Raw genomic sequence first — 18875 nt, 5'->3', positions numbered from 1 at the left:
TCTCCGGCTGTGCTCTGTGCTCACCCGGCCTGTGACCAAGTGTTTCTATCCTGGCGCACAGCCCTGTTTGGAATCTCTAAACCCAGCAGATTCTTGCCATGCTGCTCCTTCCAGGGGAGCATGGTGAATCTCCCCAGATCGGCCAGTTGTGGGATCCTTGCTTGAAGAGCAGTGTCTCGGATCACGGTTTAAGATAATCCTGAGCTGAGAGCCCCTCCTTGGCTCCATCTCTGAAGCGGCTTCCCCATTCCAATACCTGGGAGCTCTGCCACACTCAGACATCCCTGGTCTTTTTGTGGCCCCAAGTGTCCTGAGACTACACTGTCCCTGCAAGGGCTCCACCCCCCATTTATCCTCTGGAGCAACATCCCTCAGGGGAGCAGACTTCTAAAAGTTCCTATTTTGTGCTCTGCTGCTCTACCACTTGCCGGGACCTGGCCCCTCCCCCACATGGTCTATCTTCCTGTATTTTGCCTCATATTCACTTCTACTTGTGTCCTACCTTCTGGAAAGTGGTCGTTTTTCTGTTCCTTGAATTGCTGCTCTTCTCTCTCCTATTGAATTTGTAGCTGTTCAGAATGGTTTGATATCTACCTAGCTGAACTCCTGCACCTGATGATATTATACTTCTCCACCATCTTGCTCCTCCTCCAGCCCATATCTTGTTATTAGATGTGATAGATATAAAATTCCTCTGAGAAATTATTCTATATACTTCTGTTTTTTCTCAATATTTGTATTGATATCACAGGCCAGTGATAGCTACATGGACTACACTTTGATTATACTGCTTTACACTTTGCCGTGAACACTAAATAAATGTTTCTCTTCATAGGGAGTCATGAATGGAAAGTTTAAATAATACTATCAATTTACTGTTTACGATTAAAACCAGCACCCTTCCATTTTCCACAACAAGGCCCAGATATCAGGAGTGATTCCAGACTACTCTCTCGATGGGCCAACTAATAGAGAAGTCCTACACAGATCTTGCTTTTGCTGTGATTGCTTCTTTTAAGCAGCTTTATTGAGGTAGAATTGACGTACAGTAAAGTGCACGTATTTAAAGCATACAATCTTGTTAGTTTTGATGTATGTATATATCTATAAAACCATCTTCACAGTCAATATAATGAACATATACATCAACCTAAAAAGTCTCCTCATTACCCTCTTATAATTTCCTTCTCCCCCTTTTGCTGTCCCCTTTTCCCAGGCAACCCCAGATCTGCTTTCTGTCACAATAATTTTGCATTTTAAGAGTTTTAGATAAATGAAATCATACAATATGTACTCTTTGGTTGTCTAGTTTCTTTTAATTGTTTTGAGTATATATGATATAAATACCTTGAGATTTATTCACATTGCATGTATCAAGATTTCATTCCTTTTACTGGTCAGTAATAAGTATCCAATGGTCTTGATAGACCATAGTTTCTATATCCATTTACCTGTTGATAGACATTTAGTTGGTTCTCAATTTCATTGATGATAAATAAATAAAGGGGCTCTGAACATTTGTGTAGAAATCTGTGTATTGACATAAGCTTTCTTTTCTCCTGGGTAAGTAATTAGGTGTGAAATGTCTTGATCATATGCTACATGCATCTTGAACTTTTTAAGAAACTGCTAAACTGTTTTCCAAAGGGGTTATATCATTTTATATCCCCACAGGCAGTGAATGAGAATTTCAGTTACTCCACATCCTTACAACACTTGTTCGGCCAGTCTTTTTAATTTTGGCTATTCTATTAGATACAAAGTGGCATCTCATTGTGGTTTTAATTTGCATTTCCCTAATGGTTAATGATGTTGAGCATCTTTTCATGTGCTTACTTGCTATCATCAGTACATCTTTGGTGAAGTGTCTGTTTAAATCTTCTGCCCGCTTAAAGAATTGTGTTACTTTCTTCTTAAGATTTCTTAATATAGTCTAGATACAAGTGAGATTTATTAGATATACCCTTGGTAGATTTTTCTCCCAATCAGTGCTTCTTCTCTTCATTCTTCTAACATGCCTTCCAATGAGTAGAAGTCTTTAATTTTGATGATGAATTTTGAAAGTTATCATTGGTCCTAGATGACTTGCCTCTGCTAGAAGAGAAGCCAAGTTCCAGAATGAAGAAATAAGAACAAAATAATTCAGGAAGTACATGGTGTTGCGAAGTCTCACCACCAACCACAGAAGAAGGAATAGGCCAGCCAGCTGTTTTTCACTGAAGGGGGAACCTGTTGTCTCAAGTTATAAGAGTGTAGAGAATTTCCCAGCTTAAAGCAGCAGTTTAGAAATGAAGAATGCCTGAAACCACTCTTTGATTTGGTTTAGATGATTGAGGATGACCATAAAGTAACCCACTCTATTAGTTTGCTGGGACTGCCATGACTGGGTGGCTGAAGCAACAACGACGTATTGTCTCACAGTTCTGGAGACTGCAAGTCTGAGGCTTATGTGTTAGCAAGACTGGCTTCTTCTGAGGCCTTCCTCTTTAACGTGTTGATGGCCACCTTCGTGTTCACAGGGTCCTGTGTGTGTGTGTGTGTGTGTGTGTATCCAAATATCTCCTTAAAAGAACAACAGTCAGGAGCACCTGGGTGGCTCAGTCGTTAAGTGTCTGCCTTCAGCTCAGGTCATGATCCCAGAGTCCTGGAATCAAGCCCCCACCTTGGGCTCCCTGCTCAGTGGGGAGTCTGCTTCTCCCTCTTTCTCTGCCCCTCCCCCCACTTGTGCACCCTGTCTCTCTCTTTCTCTCTCACTCAAATAATAAATACCATCTTAAAAAAAAAAAAAGAAAGAAAGAAAATAAAAACAGTCTTTCCGGATTAGGGGTTAACCTAATGATCTCTAACCATAATTATTTCTTTAAAGACCCCTACCTCCAAATACAGTCATGTTTTGAGGTAGTGGGAGTTAAGACTTCAATATATGAATTTGGAGGGACATAATTTAGCCCCTAACACACACCTAAATGAAAGGCTAACCACTCATTCAGAAGGACTATATTTTGAATTCTTTCAGTGCTGGTATGGAATGAAAGTGAATGGACTTCCTGAAGGACTCCAAGAATGACCAGGTGGCATTAAGTAGTAGCTATTTGTAAGCAAATCTGTATAACAGTAGATGAATAGTCTGTTAGTCGCTTGCCCCTAGCTTATCCATTTTAAGGAAGTGGAATTGTGTATAAACTTGGGTTCATACTCTTCCTAGGCAACTGGAACGGTAGGATATGTGAGTTAGTTATTTCTGGAATTAACCAGCCACTTTTGCCTACTTTATCTTATTTTATCTTTACTTTATTATTTATTTTTTAAAATTTATTTCTTTATTTTATTATTTATTTATCATTTTATTATTTATTTTAAGTAGGCCCTGTGCCCAGTGTGGGGCTTGAACTCACAACCTAGCTCTACTGACTGAGTCAGACAGGTGCCCCAACATTATTACAGTTTAGGCAAGACAAGTCCCTGTTGTGGGCAGTTGTCCTGTATAGGACGTTTAGCTGCATCCCTGACCTCTATTCACCAGATGCGGGTATCATCTTCCCAGTTGTGACAACCAAAAATGTCTCTAGACATTGCCAAATTGCCCCAAATCAGAACTGATCTAGATAATACGCTTCAGGATTCTGAAAGTAGCTCAGCTACTGGACAATATGAAAAAAAGGTGTGTGAACTGAAGCAGGAGCGTCTGCTTCATTTTGCAAAGCCCTATCTCTTCTAACCCAGCAACATTGGACACTCAATGTCTCACTGCTTTACTAGACCCTACTTTTCTCGAAGTCTTGGAGATATATATATATATATATACACACACACACACACACACACACACACATGCTTTCTGACCAAGATATTCTTTGAAGTGTCCCCTTTCTTGGGATCTGTCACTCTGGATCAGTTGCCTAGATCAACTAGCTGAAGCTGGAAAGAATTACAAGTGCTAAATTGTTAAAAGCTGTCAAGAAATACAAGACTAACTTTGCAAGTGGTGTTTACTTTTTAAAAAAGTATAGTTCTTTGGAAGTTCCATGGAAGATTCTTTAAGCAAACTTCCAAGTAGGATGACATGTTATTTGTAGAATATGGATTCTTCTTTCTAGGCGTTCCAATTGCATGACATTGGCCATAGTCTAATCTCACCAATAGGGAAGCCTTTCCAGAAAATACCTCTTTCTGAATTGTGAGTCATTCTCCCCCTTTGTTAGCTGCTGGGCAGTGAAGAAGTTAAGCAACACCTTACAGGTTGTAAACCAGAGATAATAATAGTATTTGCCTTATAAGGTTATTATGAAGATTCAAAGAGATAATCCACATAAAGCCCTCAGAAGAGTGCCTAGAATTTACTGAGGACCTAAAAATGGTAGCTATTGTTATTTGTTCATCAACTATATATTGAATTCTGGCTTTGAACTAAGCATTGTGCAGGGTGATGTGGCAGAGTCAAAGATCAGTCATGGATTCAATATCAAAGAAATGATTAATGTATCAGTAGTACTAATAGCTACCATTTACTGAGCACCTCCTGTGGGTCAGCTTCTATGCTCGATGACTTATATTTATCATTTTGTTTATTCTTCCAAAAGACCTTGCAAAATGGGTCTTACTTATCCTATTTTATAAGTGAGGAACTTGAAACTACTTGGGCTTAAGCAAAGCACCCTATGTCAGCTATTTAGTCGTGGATATGAGATTTATGTAAGAGCTGGCTGATGCCTAAGTTCTGCCCCTGTCTTCTGTGAGTGTAGGTTCTAGAAGAGATCCCTCACACCCATCAAGTTGTATCCTACCAAGAAAAAGGGGCTACGTGCCTGAGGACAGATACCTATACGCTGTCAGAGGGATTAGAGCAGGAAGTGATTTTTCCCTTCGGGATTTTAAAGAAAATCCACAGGAGAGCTATAATCTGGGCTGAATTTGCACGTGTGGTGGGTTGGAGCATTACTGAATATAAGAGCAAAACCATACAGCAGGAAATTGTGGTTTTTAAATGAGGAACAAGAGGGAGTTGGGTTTGACTAGAATTATGAAGGAAACCCTAATCAGCTGTATTTGGAACTATTGTCCCTTTGTTCTCCCTCTGACTTGCCCTCTGTCTCATCTTTCTGAGAACTTGGTCCTCCATATACTGTCTACATTACTAGGAGAGAGATGATCTTTCTAAATCTTATCATGTTGCTCTACTGCACAAAATTCTTCAATGTCTCCTCATCATCAATGTGATGGATATCTAAATTTTAGAAACTTCATAATGTGCCTCCAACCTACTGTCTGGTCATACCCCATTCCATTTTTCCTCTTCCGTGTTATGCTGTGCAATGCTGAACCCCCAGCTGGTACTGAGGAGACACTGCTTTGTTTTCTTACACTGTCCTTTCCTCACATATGCTGTTTTCCCTTGCCTTCTCTTGGACACCTGGAAAATTCTACCTTCATTCTTTGGTTTTGGACCTTAAATTGCTTTCCTTGAAGCCTTCCCAGACATCCTCTATCTCCACTCCCAAACAGATGTGGCCCATCATTTTAAGCACCCACTACATTGGGTAGGTGGTCATTAAGTGATTATTTTATTATTGAGATTGTGTTACTTATATGTTCTTCCATTTTTCACCTTTTTGAGGGCAAAAGCTGTGTCTTCTTTTCTCTTCTGCATTCTTAAGTCTCAATACATAGCGAGAGTCCAATAAATACTTCTTGAATAAATGAATGAATGAACACATGACTGAATGCTGGGCGTGTATTAGCAAGGGATTTTGAGACTCTCTCTTTGGGGATCTAGATGGCAAATTGAAGTAATTCAGTTCTTTTTATTTGTTTTATTTCGTTCTGCATTGGGGAACCAGGGAACATTTTTGAATAAGGGCCATTAATCTTAGATTAGTATATAAAGCCTACAGGAAAGACCAAAGTCAGAAAGATGAAGAGACTATAATAAAAACATGGCAAAAAGATAATGAAGCCTTGAATTGGGGTTATGTTACAAAACCATTCCATTTTACCGCCCCCCTCCCTTTTTTTTTAAGCTTTTATTTTTAAGTAATCTTTACACCCAGCTTGGGGCTTGAACTTACAACCCTGAGATCAAGACTCTCATATTCTACCAACTGAGCCAGCCAGGTGCCCCTGCTTTACCTTTTTGACTGAGGAAAATATTATTGGGAAACAAAGCGAGCTTTCCATTTATCAAACTTTTAAAAAAATATCGCCGAGTTTAAATAGAAATTCCTAGATGCTCCTTTCCTCACAATCATCTGTAAAATGAGGTTAGTATTGATGTGTCTCAATTCCCTGTGGCTGATACGAGAGGATTTCACTGAGTTATGCTCCTTCAAGACAGGGACTTTGAGCCTATGGCACCTGCAGAACCTTGAACGGAGCTTGCCAGATAGACGGGTGCTCCATATACATTTGTTGAAAAAAACGCCTTCCGGTGTTGTTCTGTTCAATTTAATAGCGCTGGTGTAATGGCTCCCGTGTTCTCTCTCTTGTCCTCTCCGTTCAGACAAATCAAAACCTTTAGTTCTGATGCTTACACTTAGTTGGTGCCCTCTCCAGTTGGCCTCTTTGTCTCACTAAATCATATTGTCTCTTCTTTAAAACAACAACAAAAAACCCGTTAGCTTTTCCCAACTGTGGTCAAACCGCCCCCCTCCCCGCCCCCAACCTTCCTCCACTCTTTTCTGACTACATTACGGAAAACCACTGACTTCAGGAGTCAAGAGTTAAATCAGGTGCTTGAAACTTACTTACTGGCAGGTTGTGAAATCCTTGAAAAAGTCTTGGCTTTTGTTGTGAATCTCGCCCTAGGTCCTCGGTTCCTAGATCTGGCCAGGTGTCATCATCAGAACGAGTTAAACATCTACTTTCCTGGGGCCATTCCAGCTTCAGTATCTCAGAATTTAGGATGGGTGGGGCCCGATGAGGACAGCGGGAAGCCCAGGAATCAAAATTTAATAAGTGTCCAGGTGATTCTGACATCCGGACAGGTCGCTGGAACACTTGGTGTAAAAATGTCTCCCAGGGTAAGCAAAGCGGGGAGGGAGAAAGATATGTTCAAACTTTGGCAGAAACTGGGGGAGGAGAGGAGAGACCGTAGGCTTTGCTTAGTCTGAGTCTGACTCTGCTTTTGAGGGTTATCTATGCATTTTAAATTTTATATTTCCATTCGACATTTTCTTTTGTGCTTTTTATGGTTAATGCATAGGTGGAGTCTGGAGGCCCTGGGACTTGCTACCACATCTGTATTAGAAGCAGGAATTTCCATAAAAACTAACAGACCCGAATTCTTTTATCTTATACAATCCTAGAAATGTTAGGAATCTTAAAGGTCATTTAGTGGGACATGCAAATTTTTAAGACGACCTTAGATACCCAAGGGACGGGCAATGACATCAAGATTAACAATGCACATAATTGTGGTGAGCAACCTAAGTTAAGCTTCACCTAAGGCTTCCTGCCTCCAGCATTGCTCCAGGAGAGATCGGGGAGCCCGAGACTGAAAGCCAAAGGGCGCTAGCTAGGTCTGGAGCGTTGCACATGAGAAAATGAAGGGAGATAGGCCTGTAAGGGAGCAGAGAGGGAGCAGGACAGAAGTATGGGTACAGGCAATCTTTCGGTGCACTCATACTCAAAGGAATTCATTCACTCCTTTACCAAACATTTATTAGTCATCTGCTTGGAACCTGATCTGATACTAAGCCGCAGTTTCTGCCCGCAAAGCGCTCTCAATCGAGTGGACCCACAAATACACATGACAATAGAGGTGATAAGTCTCACAATAGAGGCAGATACTAGGAGAAACAGTAAGGATATGCTAAAATACTACAGCCCAAATAGCCCTTGCTCGCTCTTTTTTTTTAACACCAACATTCTTTTGTGTTTCTTTCCTTGAAAAGGCACGTTTCTCTCTAAGCCGCAAATGAATACGCTTTGCCTACATCCCCCCCGACCCCCCCTCCCCCGTCCCCCTCCTCCCCTCCACCCTGCCCTGTCCTGGCAAAGCTGTTGCTGAATGCTAGGGAACAAAGGTATTTTCTTGGTGTGATATAAAACGCCAACTGTGTGAATGTAGCTTTTAAATGTTTCAGGAATGGACTGGATAGAAGCAAAATATTAAATAGAAACAGATTGAAGGTGCCCGAGACTGGAATCAGGGCAGGGAGGTTCAGGGAAAGGAGGGACGGATGAACTGGAGGATGAGAAAGAGGAAAAAAACCCCACGTTATTCCAAACATGGACGAATGCAGTTAGGAACTATCAGGAGGCATAGTTTAACCTGGAGAGTGGAAGATAAGCATTCAGTGTATTATTTTACCGAAGAGCAAGGGGAAAATACAGCTCAACCTTTTAAGAAAGAACCACCAACCTTTTAATAAAGAATCGGAAGTGCTGCGGGGAAATTTCAAGGATCCTGGGAAAGATGTTATGCTGTTACAATCTACTGTTATAACTGTTTGATTAACTGAAAATTAATAATCATATTGGCATAATCAGTGGTACATTTAGTCCGAATGACACCCAATGATTAAAATTACTCTCTTACTGTAATTTAGTTAGTGAATGCCGACTTCAAATAAAATTTAAATAATAAATCGCTTCAAAAAATGTAAAAGATGGTCCTGGTTTTTTGTCCCCTAGACATTATTTAAGGTATCTTGTGGTAATGAATCCTAAATCGCTTCACAAAGCTTTTCACTTCTAACAGCGAGTTTGAATCTGTGCTACACAGATTTAGTTATTATTAGATATCTTATAATTCAGCCCTTTCCACTCAAGTCAGTGCTTTCTTTTTATTTCTTTCCGCTCCTGATTCACGACAGGCACATCCTTGGCATTCAAAAAATAATCATTGGCTGTTGAAAACCTTGACTAGATATGCACAGACTCAGAGTTTATAGTTCTGATCTGTTACAGAAAAGAATAAATCCATAGTCACTTCAACACACTCTTTTTTCCCCCTCTCTTAGTACATATCAGGAAAACATTTGCATTTTCTGGACACATTTCTTCCAATAAAATTGAAATCAGATTCAGTGTGCTTATTCGGATTATAGGAGACCTCATACTTAGATTAGAGGAGGGCATGTCTGTAACTCAGAATCCACTCTAAAGGGACATTCAGTCAAAGAAGCTTCGGGACGGCCTCAGTTCTCCCACATACTTCCCTGTTGCTGCAATCAGTCACCTGGGCTCTGAAGTGTGGCCCAGTTGCCATGGGCAGACTTGTTAGCATGCAAAAGATAGCACCTGTGACCGTACATACTGAAAATGCAATTGCAGGTGTATTTGCAAATTGGATTTTGAGGGGGAAGTTTAAGCAAATCCTTTTGAAAGTGAATCCCTCCAAGGCGTGAGTAATGAAAAAACAAGAAGAAAAGTGACAATCAAAAACCTATTAAAATCTAGTTTCCAGAGAAGAATATGACTGCCTAATGACATTTATGCTTTCATAGCTAGGCGTTTAACAGTCATTTTGTGTCAGTTGCTTCCTTTATAAATGCACATGACAAATTTTTCAGTTCTCTGTGTTTCTGAGGCCTTAAGCCCCACTATTCTTGGATGCTTGGAATGAGCTGATGGCCTCTCAATTTCTCCACAGGAACCTACGATGGCTGCCTCAGTCACCAATACAAGAACTCAGTCTCTAGTCCAATCCATTCATTCCTTCTTTCTTTTATTCAGTCCTCAAAATTCAGGGTAAATTAGGGATGCCCGGGTAACTCAGTTGGTGAAGTGTCTGCCTTCAGCTCAGGTCATGATCCCTGGGTCCTGGGCTCTCTGCTCAGTGGAGAGACTGCTTCTCCCTCTCCCTCCCCCTACTTGTGCTCTCGGTCTTTCTGTCAAATAATAACAACTTAAAAAAAAAATTTTTTTTTCAGGGTAAATTATCATGGCCCAAATAAAGACCAAATGAACCAAGCTGAAAGAAAGGCCAAACCAATGAAGCCAAAAGAAAGGCCAATGTTTAAAAACTTTAGAATCTGGGATGGCAACAGATTTCTGTGTCTAAACTAAAGGAGGCAATTATTCTCACCAGATGCATCACTGATACTTTTACTTTACAGTTCTGTTTTGCTTCCCCAGTTGTTAGATTTCCTCAGAAATTCCCTGCACCCCCCACCCCCAACCCCCAACTAAAGTTTTCGTCTGACGATTGTGCTTGGTACCTGGACTCTGTTTGCTACTGCTGCAGTCCTTCTCTGGCACAAGTGAAGTGGTTGAGAAGGTAGGAACAGAGAAGAGGAATGGGAAGCAATAGATACCCAGATCTGACATTTTGGTCAGATTGTAAATGCATGATGAGAGCCATGTAACCTCAGCTTTCCACTCTTAACCCTGAGCTCTCCAACTGACATTGGTTCTTGGGTGGACTATGTGAAGGGCTGGCTCCGATCCCAGTATCTCCCTTTCCCTCCATGGTAAAGAACAGAATTTAGTCAGGAAAAGAAGATGGGAATTAACAAGTTTCAACAGTTCAAACAGTTTATAAGATCATCTTGACTGGTCTAGTAGGAACATAATTAAAAATTGAGTTGGGCTCTTATTCGATCTCTGCCAGATTCCATGAATTGTGGTACTAGGACCTATTAAAAATAAATGCCACCTAGGAAAATGTTTTCTGAAAGCACAACTTGATGTTTGCAAAACTTATAGGCTCATGGGTTTTTTTGACTGGGAGAGTGCACACAGACCCCTCCAATGTAAATACATACATTCTAAATTTACCTGAGCGCTTTAAGCAGCTCTTAACATCATATGACAAGGAGAACATTTGTTAATCAGAAAAATTACAACCTATTCATACTTATTGTTTGATTATTTCTTTGCTGACCTCTGAGGTCCCATTGTTGATTGAATTAGTTAGAGTAACTCATATTTATTTTAGCAACTAGCTATTATGAACGCAAACTCTTCTTATCGCCAGATGATTGATAGACACATTAAGAAGTTGTTCAACAGGTTGCTTGGTTTGAAGAAATGCTTAAATCCTGATCGGTTACTTTTTTTTTTTTTATCAGTAAAGAGTGGGAATTAGTGCAGATAAGCCCTTAGTAACAAAAATTTTATTTTCAGAGTGGAATGTTGTCGTTTCTTTAAATTGGAGTCTTTTAAGCAGTAGATTCCTTTAGTTCCCTTTTATAGACTTCACGTATAAATTCTGGTAGGTTAAAAACGTTCTGAAATTAATCGTCTTCCTAGTCTTGGCTGGTAAAAGTATTCAATGAGGAAAATTGTCAAGCAGCTGAAGGTGATAAAGTAGCTGTTGTTTCGAATTGTGGACTTTTATCTTCTCTTTAGAAATTATTATTATGTGCTGTTTAGTTACTGCATTAAGGGCCTCCATCTTGTAAAGGCTTCCAGTTCCTTAAAAATTAGGCTCACAGATGCCTAATTTTTTTGTTGGTAGAACCATTGTTTTGATACTTTTTTTAAATGGAAGCATAAGCACAGTTGAGGAAGGTAGATTACCCATGGTGATCTGATAGGTGAGTGACAGGGTTAACCTTCCTAGGTCCTCCTCTTTAATGTAGGCTGTGGTTTGCGGGACTAGTGGAGCTTCTTGATCAGACTGGCTGTCATGTTGTCTCACTATAATATCTCTTCCTGAGGACTCGGGCACTGTGGTGGTTCATGAAGGTGATAAGATGGACCCAATGGATAAGTCAAAACAGAAGACCGAACATGTCTTCTTGAAAGGAAACTGAACGATGTTGCTAGAAACTTCTGTCCTGGAATGCCTCAACTTCCAGAAGGTGACTGAGGGTGGCTTGTCAGGGTTTTTTGTAGGACCTTAGTTTCTGATCTCTCTTTTTTTTTTTTTTTTTTTTTTTTAAATAGAATTGTTTGGATTACCCTACCAGCGTTGTGAAGGCAGATAGCCAAGGAAATGCAATATTATACGCAACCACAGGCAGGACAATTTTGAGATACAAAATTATCAAAGGAATAGGAAGATCGATGGTGTGGCATTCCTGAAAATGGAACCAGCCTGGCGTCGTGTGGTCAGGATCCCCTGGCTCTTCGGTGGGGGTCCCTGCTGCGGGGACACTTCATCCCCTGGGAACACTTCATCTATTGGCATATTCACAGACGATATGGAGTGACAGAACGGCAGCCTGTCTAATGATTAAACAAATCACAGGCTCACGTCTTCCTCCCCTCCTCCACTCGTTTCCTTGGAGACACAGTTCCTTGTCAATTTTCTGAATTACATTAATATTAAACTACGACTTTGAATCGGGAAGAATGTGAGGTATCTGAAGAGTCATATTTATATCCTCCATGTGACATTTGCATCACACGGATCAACGTTTAAAATGTTCTTGAGAACACTGAAAAATAAGGAAATGGAATTCAAAAATAAAGTATAGAACTTGTTAGACTAGTTTCTGTTTAAAACTTGGTGGATTATACCTCTTTGTTTTAAACCATTAGAACAGCAATGATTAAATATCAGATTCCTTAAAGAGTCACTAGTTCCTCTCGGAAAGTTTTGATTAAAGCATTGTATTTATTAAACTGTTCTACCCACACATCTCTCCTTCAAGATGTTGTCTTTCCCTCGTCTGCTGTTTTATTACATGACAGTTATTGAAAGGTTAGATGCCGTTTACTTTCTCAAGGTTTATTTTTATATCATATAAATCAGACTTTTTTTCACACCTCACAAGCGGCAGTGTGGTCTGTTCAAACTGGGCGTCAGGAGACCTGGGTTCTATTTCCGACTCTGCCATGTGACTGTGGGTAGGTCAATGAATGCGTGTGTGTCTCTGTCTCCCTCCATGCATAATGGGGATAATAATATCTCCCTTCTACCTACTTCACAGAGGTGTGTTTTTTTTGAGGATTAATTAGTTAATGTTTGCAAACCATTCTGAGCTCCTTTGATAAAACACAAAGCACCATTCTTTATGACAATAATAATAGTGTCTTGGACCTGTAGGCTTCCTTTCATCCAAGGATCCTAAAGTACTTTACCACTGGGATTGTAACTTTACAGAGGGTTACTGTGTGGTGGCTGGCTCTCCTTGAAGAAACAGATGGTAACAAGCAGTCTGGGTTTTCACTAGAGAGTAATTAAGTCTCCCACCAACCTCTTGCGTCATTTGCATAAACTTCCCAAGACAGCTCCCCAAGGAGAGCCCAGTCTGACTCCTTATCCCTCATCACTATTTATAAATAAGCCCCAGGGGATTTGGAATTTGGACTATCAATGTTTGCAACTCCCAAATCTATTTGTTGAGGATGAGGTAAAGCATGGGAATCTTTAGTCGGCTGGTAAATTAATTTCAACAAAAACGTAAATGAAAAACAAGTGTGGGTTACCTGTGGGTCTTTGAGGTTGCGTACCCCAATTATGGACAAGTTCTATGATCTCTCCCTGGCGGTCTGGTTAGCCCAACTTTTGGTTACCTGACAAAGATGAATTACGTGCCTCACTCATGTGCATGTCTGAAGTTATTAAGGAGAAAAGCGTATAGTGTGGTCCCTGTCCTCGAGTTGTTTACAACTATTTGAGAAGATGAAACTGAGACACAGGAAACAATTACCGGACCGTGGAAGAGAGCATGTAATTAAAGGCTAAATTGTGTGGAACAGACCACAGGAAATAGGAGAGAAGGGAGCGATCAATACGGACCAGTGAGTTTGGGGAAGGTTTAGCCAAGAGGTCGATGTGAAGGCGTGCATCTCCCACAGGACCAGTATCACAGAAGCGATTTGCGTGGTGTGTGGATGGACTGTGTGTGTGCGTGTCTCTTGGGAGCATGGCGGGGAAGCACGGGGGATGCTGTGCCAGGGAACGGGGTGGGCGTGGTGGGGTGCTTTGAGGCAAGCAGAAAGGAGGAAGTTCCTAGGGAATGGGGAATTTTCATAGGCAGACAGAGTTTGCACTTAATTTGTCACTTAAAAAAAGAAAAAGCCTTCAGAAACCTGGGGATCTGATAAAAGGAATATTTTGAAATGATCCTTTGGCAATGGCATGTAGGGATCCCTGGAGCAGGAAAGAGACCTAAAGCTGGGAAGGTGACTGGAAACCAATGCAGTAATCCAGAGGCTGGAACATTCTCTGGAAGGGCTGTGATAGACACAGAGCTGGTTCAAAACAGAGCCTTTAATGAGAGCTTAGCACGTCCTGGGAATGTGTCTTCTCACAACAATCTAAGGTGATACAAGTCTTAACTGACTGTAGCCTCGATTTCCTGATACGGAAACTACCGCTAAGGGGGCTGAGGGACTTGGCCACCGTCACAGACATGGCATGTGGTAGAGCCCAGGTGTGAGCCCCGTGTGAATCCTTTACGGGATCAAGATGGGGGCAGTAGACATTTGGTGAGACAACGGCTGTCCAGTCCACAGCAAAGCACTGGGTTAAACACAGTTAAAACCAGCCGTTTCCCCTGCTTTACTCCTAGGATGTCTTTGGAGCCTCCGCTGGGCCGCGCATGGTCCACTGTGGATCTGCTGTGGATCTGCTGGAGGACGGAGTATGAGGAGCGCGTCCCCACGCGGGCCTCGCGCTGGCAACACTGGCCAAGCGCTGGCTTGGAATCTTCCCTCACAGCCCCGGTGAGCTCCAGGGTTGGGAATCTGAGAGACTGGGAGCGGGGAGGCACCCCAGTCACTGAGAGAGAGCGTGGGTTAGGATGATGGTTAAGAGAAGCTGGAAGCGAGAAGGGAGGCAGGCCCAGGAGGCTGCTCTCCAGACGCCAGATGAGGTCTAGGGACCTGGGAATGCCAAGTGCGAAGGCTGAGGTCACAGGCAGGTTCGCTCCAGAAAGAACCTAGAGCCTGCAAGTTCAGCACCTGTACCTGCGGCCGGATGCTCCCTTCCCTCGCCCGCCGAGACCCTCTGCCAGCGCGACCTGTCTCCACTTCCAAGTCTCTCAAAGCACGAAGGCCGGCAGCCGATGCTCTTGATGTGGGGTTGAAGAGAGGTGAGCAGGTTTTCTGGTGGGAAAAGATTTTAGAGCGTCAGGCTGAGAGCAGCCGTGGATTCCGATGACATCCTGGAGGCCCGGGGTTCTCAACCTTGACTTTGACTCAAGATGAAACTGGGAAGCATTCTAATCAGATAAGAAGTTTCTTGGAAAAGAGGGTTCTTGCTGCTCACTTCTGAGGTGTTGAAAGGGGAAAGGGTAAGAACGGAACTACAGCTGACTCTAAAACCCCAAGAAACCTTCAGCGTGGGCGGGCTTTGAAATTCTGCTACAAGGGATCCGAGCATTAGCCATTATTTCTGAAGCTCGCAATTTGATTTACGAATCTATTCACTGATTATTACATTTTGGATACATTTGGCAGCCCGAGTAAAGCAGGAAATAATTACTGGATAAAAAGGGCCACACAGGAGGAAGTTTTTATTGGCGAATATACCAGCTTATATAGTCACAAAATCCTGTCATTTCGGTACTAGAAGTCTAACCCTTCTCTCACGGAGGCCTTTGCTAAAATGTGTCCAAAGAGCTAACAGTCTCTTGTTTCACGTTTCATGGGACAACCCCAACCACCCCACCCCCACTCCCCACAACACACACAAAAATCTACCCCAGCCCATGGGGCCCAACTCTCTGAAATGTATTCCAATCTCCCATACTGCTATCATCCAATCTGGCCACATATCAATTTGGAATTATTTACTTTTTGTGATTCTTCGGTGAGTATGGAACATAGTTATCTTTTCTTTCAAAACCCTTCATATCCCAGAAGGCTGTAATTACATTTCCCTCGCTTCTCTCATCTCTAGATGCAATGATATACATGGGTTAAGTCTGACATTTGGTGACTCATTGGAGATGGGCAGGGCACCGAGCATGTCACAAAAATTATCTCATTTACTTCTGACAAAAATCCTGTGAATCAGGCATTTTTAATCCCCATTTGAAAGATAAAGAAACTGACCCTTGAGGTTCAGAGGTTAATAACACCTTTAAGGAGGTGGTAAACAGAAGAGCCAGGACGGAAAAACTGCCCTACTTACTGGGAACTCATGGATCAAGTCTGGCAATCCTTTGGGTGGACTCCCCTTCCTTGACCGTCCTTTTCTTCGATTCCTTTTGCTTTTCTTCACGGCCCAGTTGTCCTGGACCCTTTTTTTTTCTTTCCTCCATACTTTCTTGGACTATATGAGGCCTCACAGTTCTTCTTTTTAGCTATCACTTTTAATATAATACACATATACATTATTTGCGTATTTTATAATATTTGTACATTATTTAGTGCCCCCCCATTCTATCTGAAATAGAGGCTCCTTACAATTAGGAACTGTGTCTTGTGATTCATTGACTTCTCAGCCAAAACACTATACTTTGAGTGGATATGGTCCAATTATGGAATGGGCAGCAAAGAGATCAAATTAAGGGGACGATGGAGACTTTGATGGGGCCAGACCATTCCCCTTTCCTCTCTGCTCAGAGAGCATTTTGCACAAATGCAGGCAAGTATGGCAAAAAGGAGGTGGTGCAGAATTGTGGCAGTATCCAGTGGGATGGGTTTCCGTTTGTCTCTGTTGTGATCCTCAAGAGAAAACAGACACAGTGTAGTTTCTATTACTTATAATAAGGCCTAGAGTGCAGACCCAAGAGACAGACCTACAGATCACTTCTCCTGTGCCTTCCTAGTCTATTTTGACAACCAGCATATGGTTATAATCATGTACCTTTCTAAGATACTGATAAGGGCATTGTAAGAGTCCCCCCTTCCTCTTATGCTTCCAGAACTGTCACTCTCATGTGGAAACTAGATGATTCAGACAGGATTAGTTGTTAGGAACCATTCTGATTATTATTCAGTACTGAGTTTTCTTAGTTTACTAAATTGATTGGATAGTGAAAAGCACAGGAGTGGAGATCATGGGTGCATATATTTCTCTTATTTTATTATTTCATTTCATTTTTTGGTGAATATGGTTAGTTTATTTTCTTTGTGCTTTTTTATATTTTCCAAATTATCTATAATAAATATTTTTAACTAAAAATAATTTTAAGTAACTCTCTTCAAATTCCAGTTCTCTTAGATTTCTCAGCTCATCAGTCTACTTTTCAACTTCCCTAAGATTTCCCAAGCAGAGCTACGAGGCTTTTTTCTTCATGGGTTGTGATCTCTCTCTCTTTCTCTCTCTCTCTAAATTCCCTTTAGGATTTCATAGAATTACGAAAACATATATCTCAAATATGCCAGAAGAGTCCACTTTCACTCTCATACTTATAAAATCAGTATTTAATTCAGAAGGTATGGCTACTGTACTTACACAGTTTTTCAGCTTCTCCCCAGGCCATTGCCACCCACCCCTCTAATTTTCTCTGCATTTTTTTCTCTAGGGCCTTATTTATTTAATAGCTTAAAGAAAGTTTTCCAGTTTTTATTGCATAGAAGTAATAAGTATGTTTAGTGTTATCTTCACACACAGAGTTTACTATGCTTTTTATCCCCCAACACATGAGCACCTCCTTAGACATTTATGGAGTTCCGGGAAGGTGATGGTAAGTAGTCCTTTGATAGGGACAGCTGATTGTTATCATAGACTGGATCCAAAAGACTGGAGATACTGGTGTCTCAAGGACAAATAAGACATTGAGATTTCCATCAAAGAGTTTAAAATCTAGAAGAGATCTGTACATCTAAGGCAATGACAAGGGCACCACAGAACTAAGTAATGTCTTGGAGGTAACTATCATGAGCTATGGGAATGAAAATTCAAGAGTGCCATGTGGATTCTGCCATGTGAAAAACAGTAAGGGACAACCAGAGAAAGAGGCTGCTGTTGGAATGAGGATTGCATCAAGAAGGCAAGGCAGGAGGGAGTTTGTGGCAGAAGAAATAGCTTGAAAAAGGCACGTGTGACTACCACAATGCTTAGATGCAAGAAATAATACATCTTTTTATTTTTTTCTAAATAAAATGAAATCTGATTCAGAATTCCCATCCACTTGTGAGGAAGTACAATGTGTCATTTTAGGGGATGGGAACACTGTATACAGTATATAAATTTAAGGGGCGCCTGGGTGGCTCAGTGGGTTAAGCCTCTGCGTTTGGCTCAGGTCATCAGGGTCCTGGGATTGAGCCCCATATTGGCTGTCTGCTCAGCGGGGAGCCTGCTTCCCCCCCCTCTCTGCCTGCCTCTCTGCCTACTTGTGATCTCTCTGTGCCAAATAAATAAATAAATAAATAAATAAATAAATAAATCTTTAAAAAAATGGGGGAGGGCCATGGTTCTCTGGTCTTAGGGCATCATGATTGTCAAGGGATGCTTGTTGTTTGAATTCCTGGAGTCCACATGAATATGCTCATGGTGGCTACTGTTCCTGGGTGTTCCTCTCCCACAAAAACAGAGGTTTTCATGGGGGTTTGCAAATTTCCTGGGAGCTGGGCTGAGATTTTTCTTAATGCCCCAATTTTCCATTCAATCCCTCATCCTTGCCCTATACCACGCCTACTGCCTAAAGATCAGACATCCCCAGACTGGTTCAGTGGCTCCAGAGAATGAAGCTCTTGGTTCTTTTGAGCCTGGGGAAAGATAGAGCGCAGAAGGTAGCATAGGGTGTGGGGTCCCAAGGCTCTTTGTGCAGACTTTCAGGCAAGCCCTCTATTCTCAGCACCTCCCCTCTCTCACCATCCTTAGTGACTGATGCTTCCAACACTGGAGCCTGAGTGTCAAGACAGCTGCCTTCTGGTGCTTTCCCTTCTGCCGGTTGTGAAGCCCTTCCTTCCCCCACAGGGCCCAACTGGTTCCTGCCTCTCTCTCCACTTTGTCTTCACGTTTTACTGTTTGGGGCTACAGATATGTCCTAGTTTCACTGATGAGGAAGTTTTTATTGCCTCTTGTCCTTTTTGTTGGTTTTGGATGATATCTGAGGAGAGGATTACTCCGCCATCTTTGAAGA

The 18875-nt window shown here is 41.7% G+C and overlaps 1 pseudogene; it reads right to left on the bottom strand.

Moving 5' to 3' along the window:
* Positions 1-14300: 14300 nt before the first annotated feature.
* Positions 14301-18875, bottom strand: part of LOC116574062 — a 29100-nt pseudogene continuing 24525 nt past the window's right edge.

This window comes from Mustela erminea, chromosome 15 (assembly GCF_009829155.1).
Source record: "Mustela erminea isolate mMusErm1 chromosome 15, mMusErm1.Pri, whole genome shotgun sequence".
In the NCBI taxonomy this organism is placed as follows: domain Eukaryota; kingdom Metazoa; phylum Chordata; class Mammalia; order Carnivora; family Mustelidae; genus Mustela; species Mustela erminea.
Note: the sequence above shows the minus strand (reverse complement) of the source record. Positions and strands in the feature narration are given on the sequence as shown.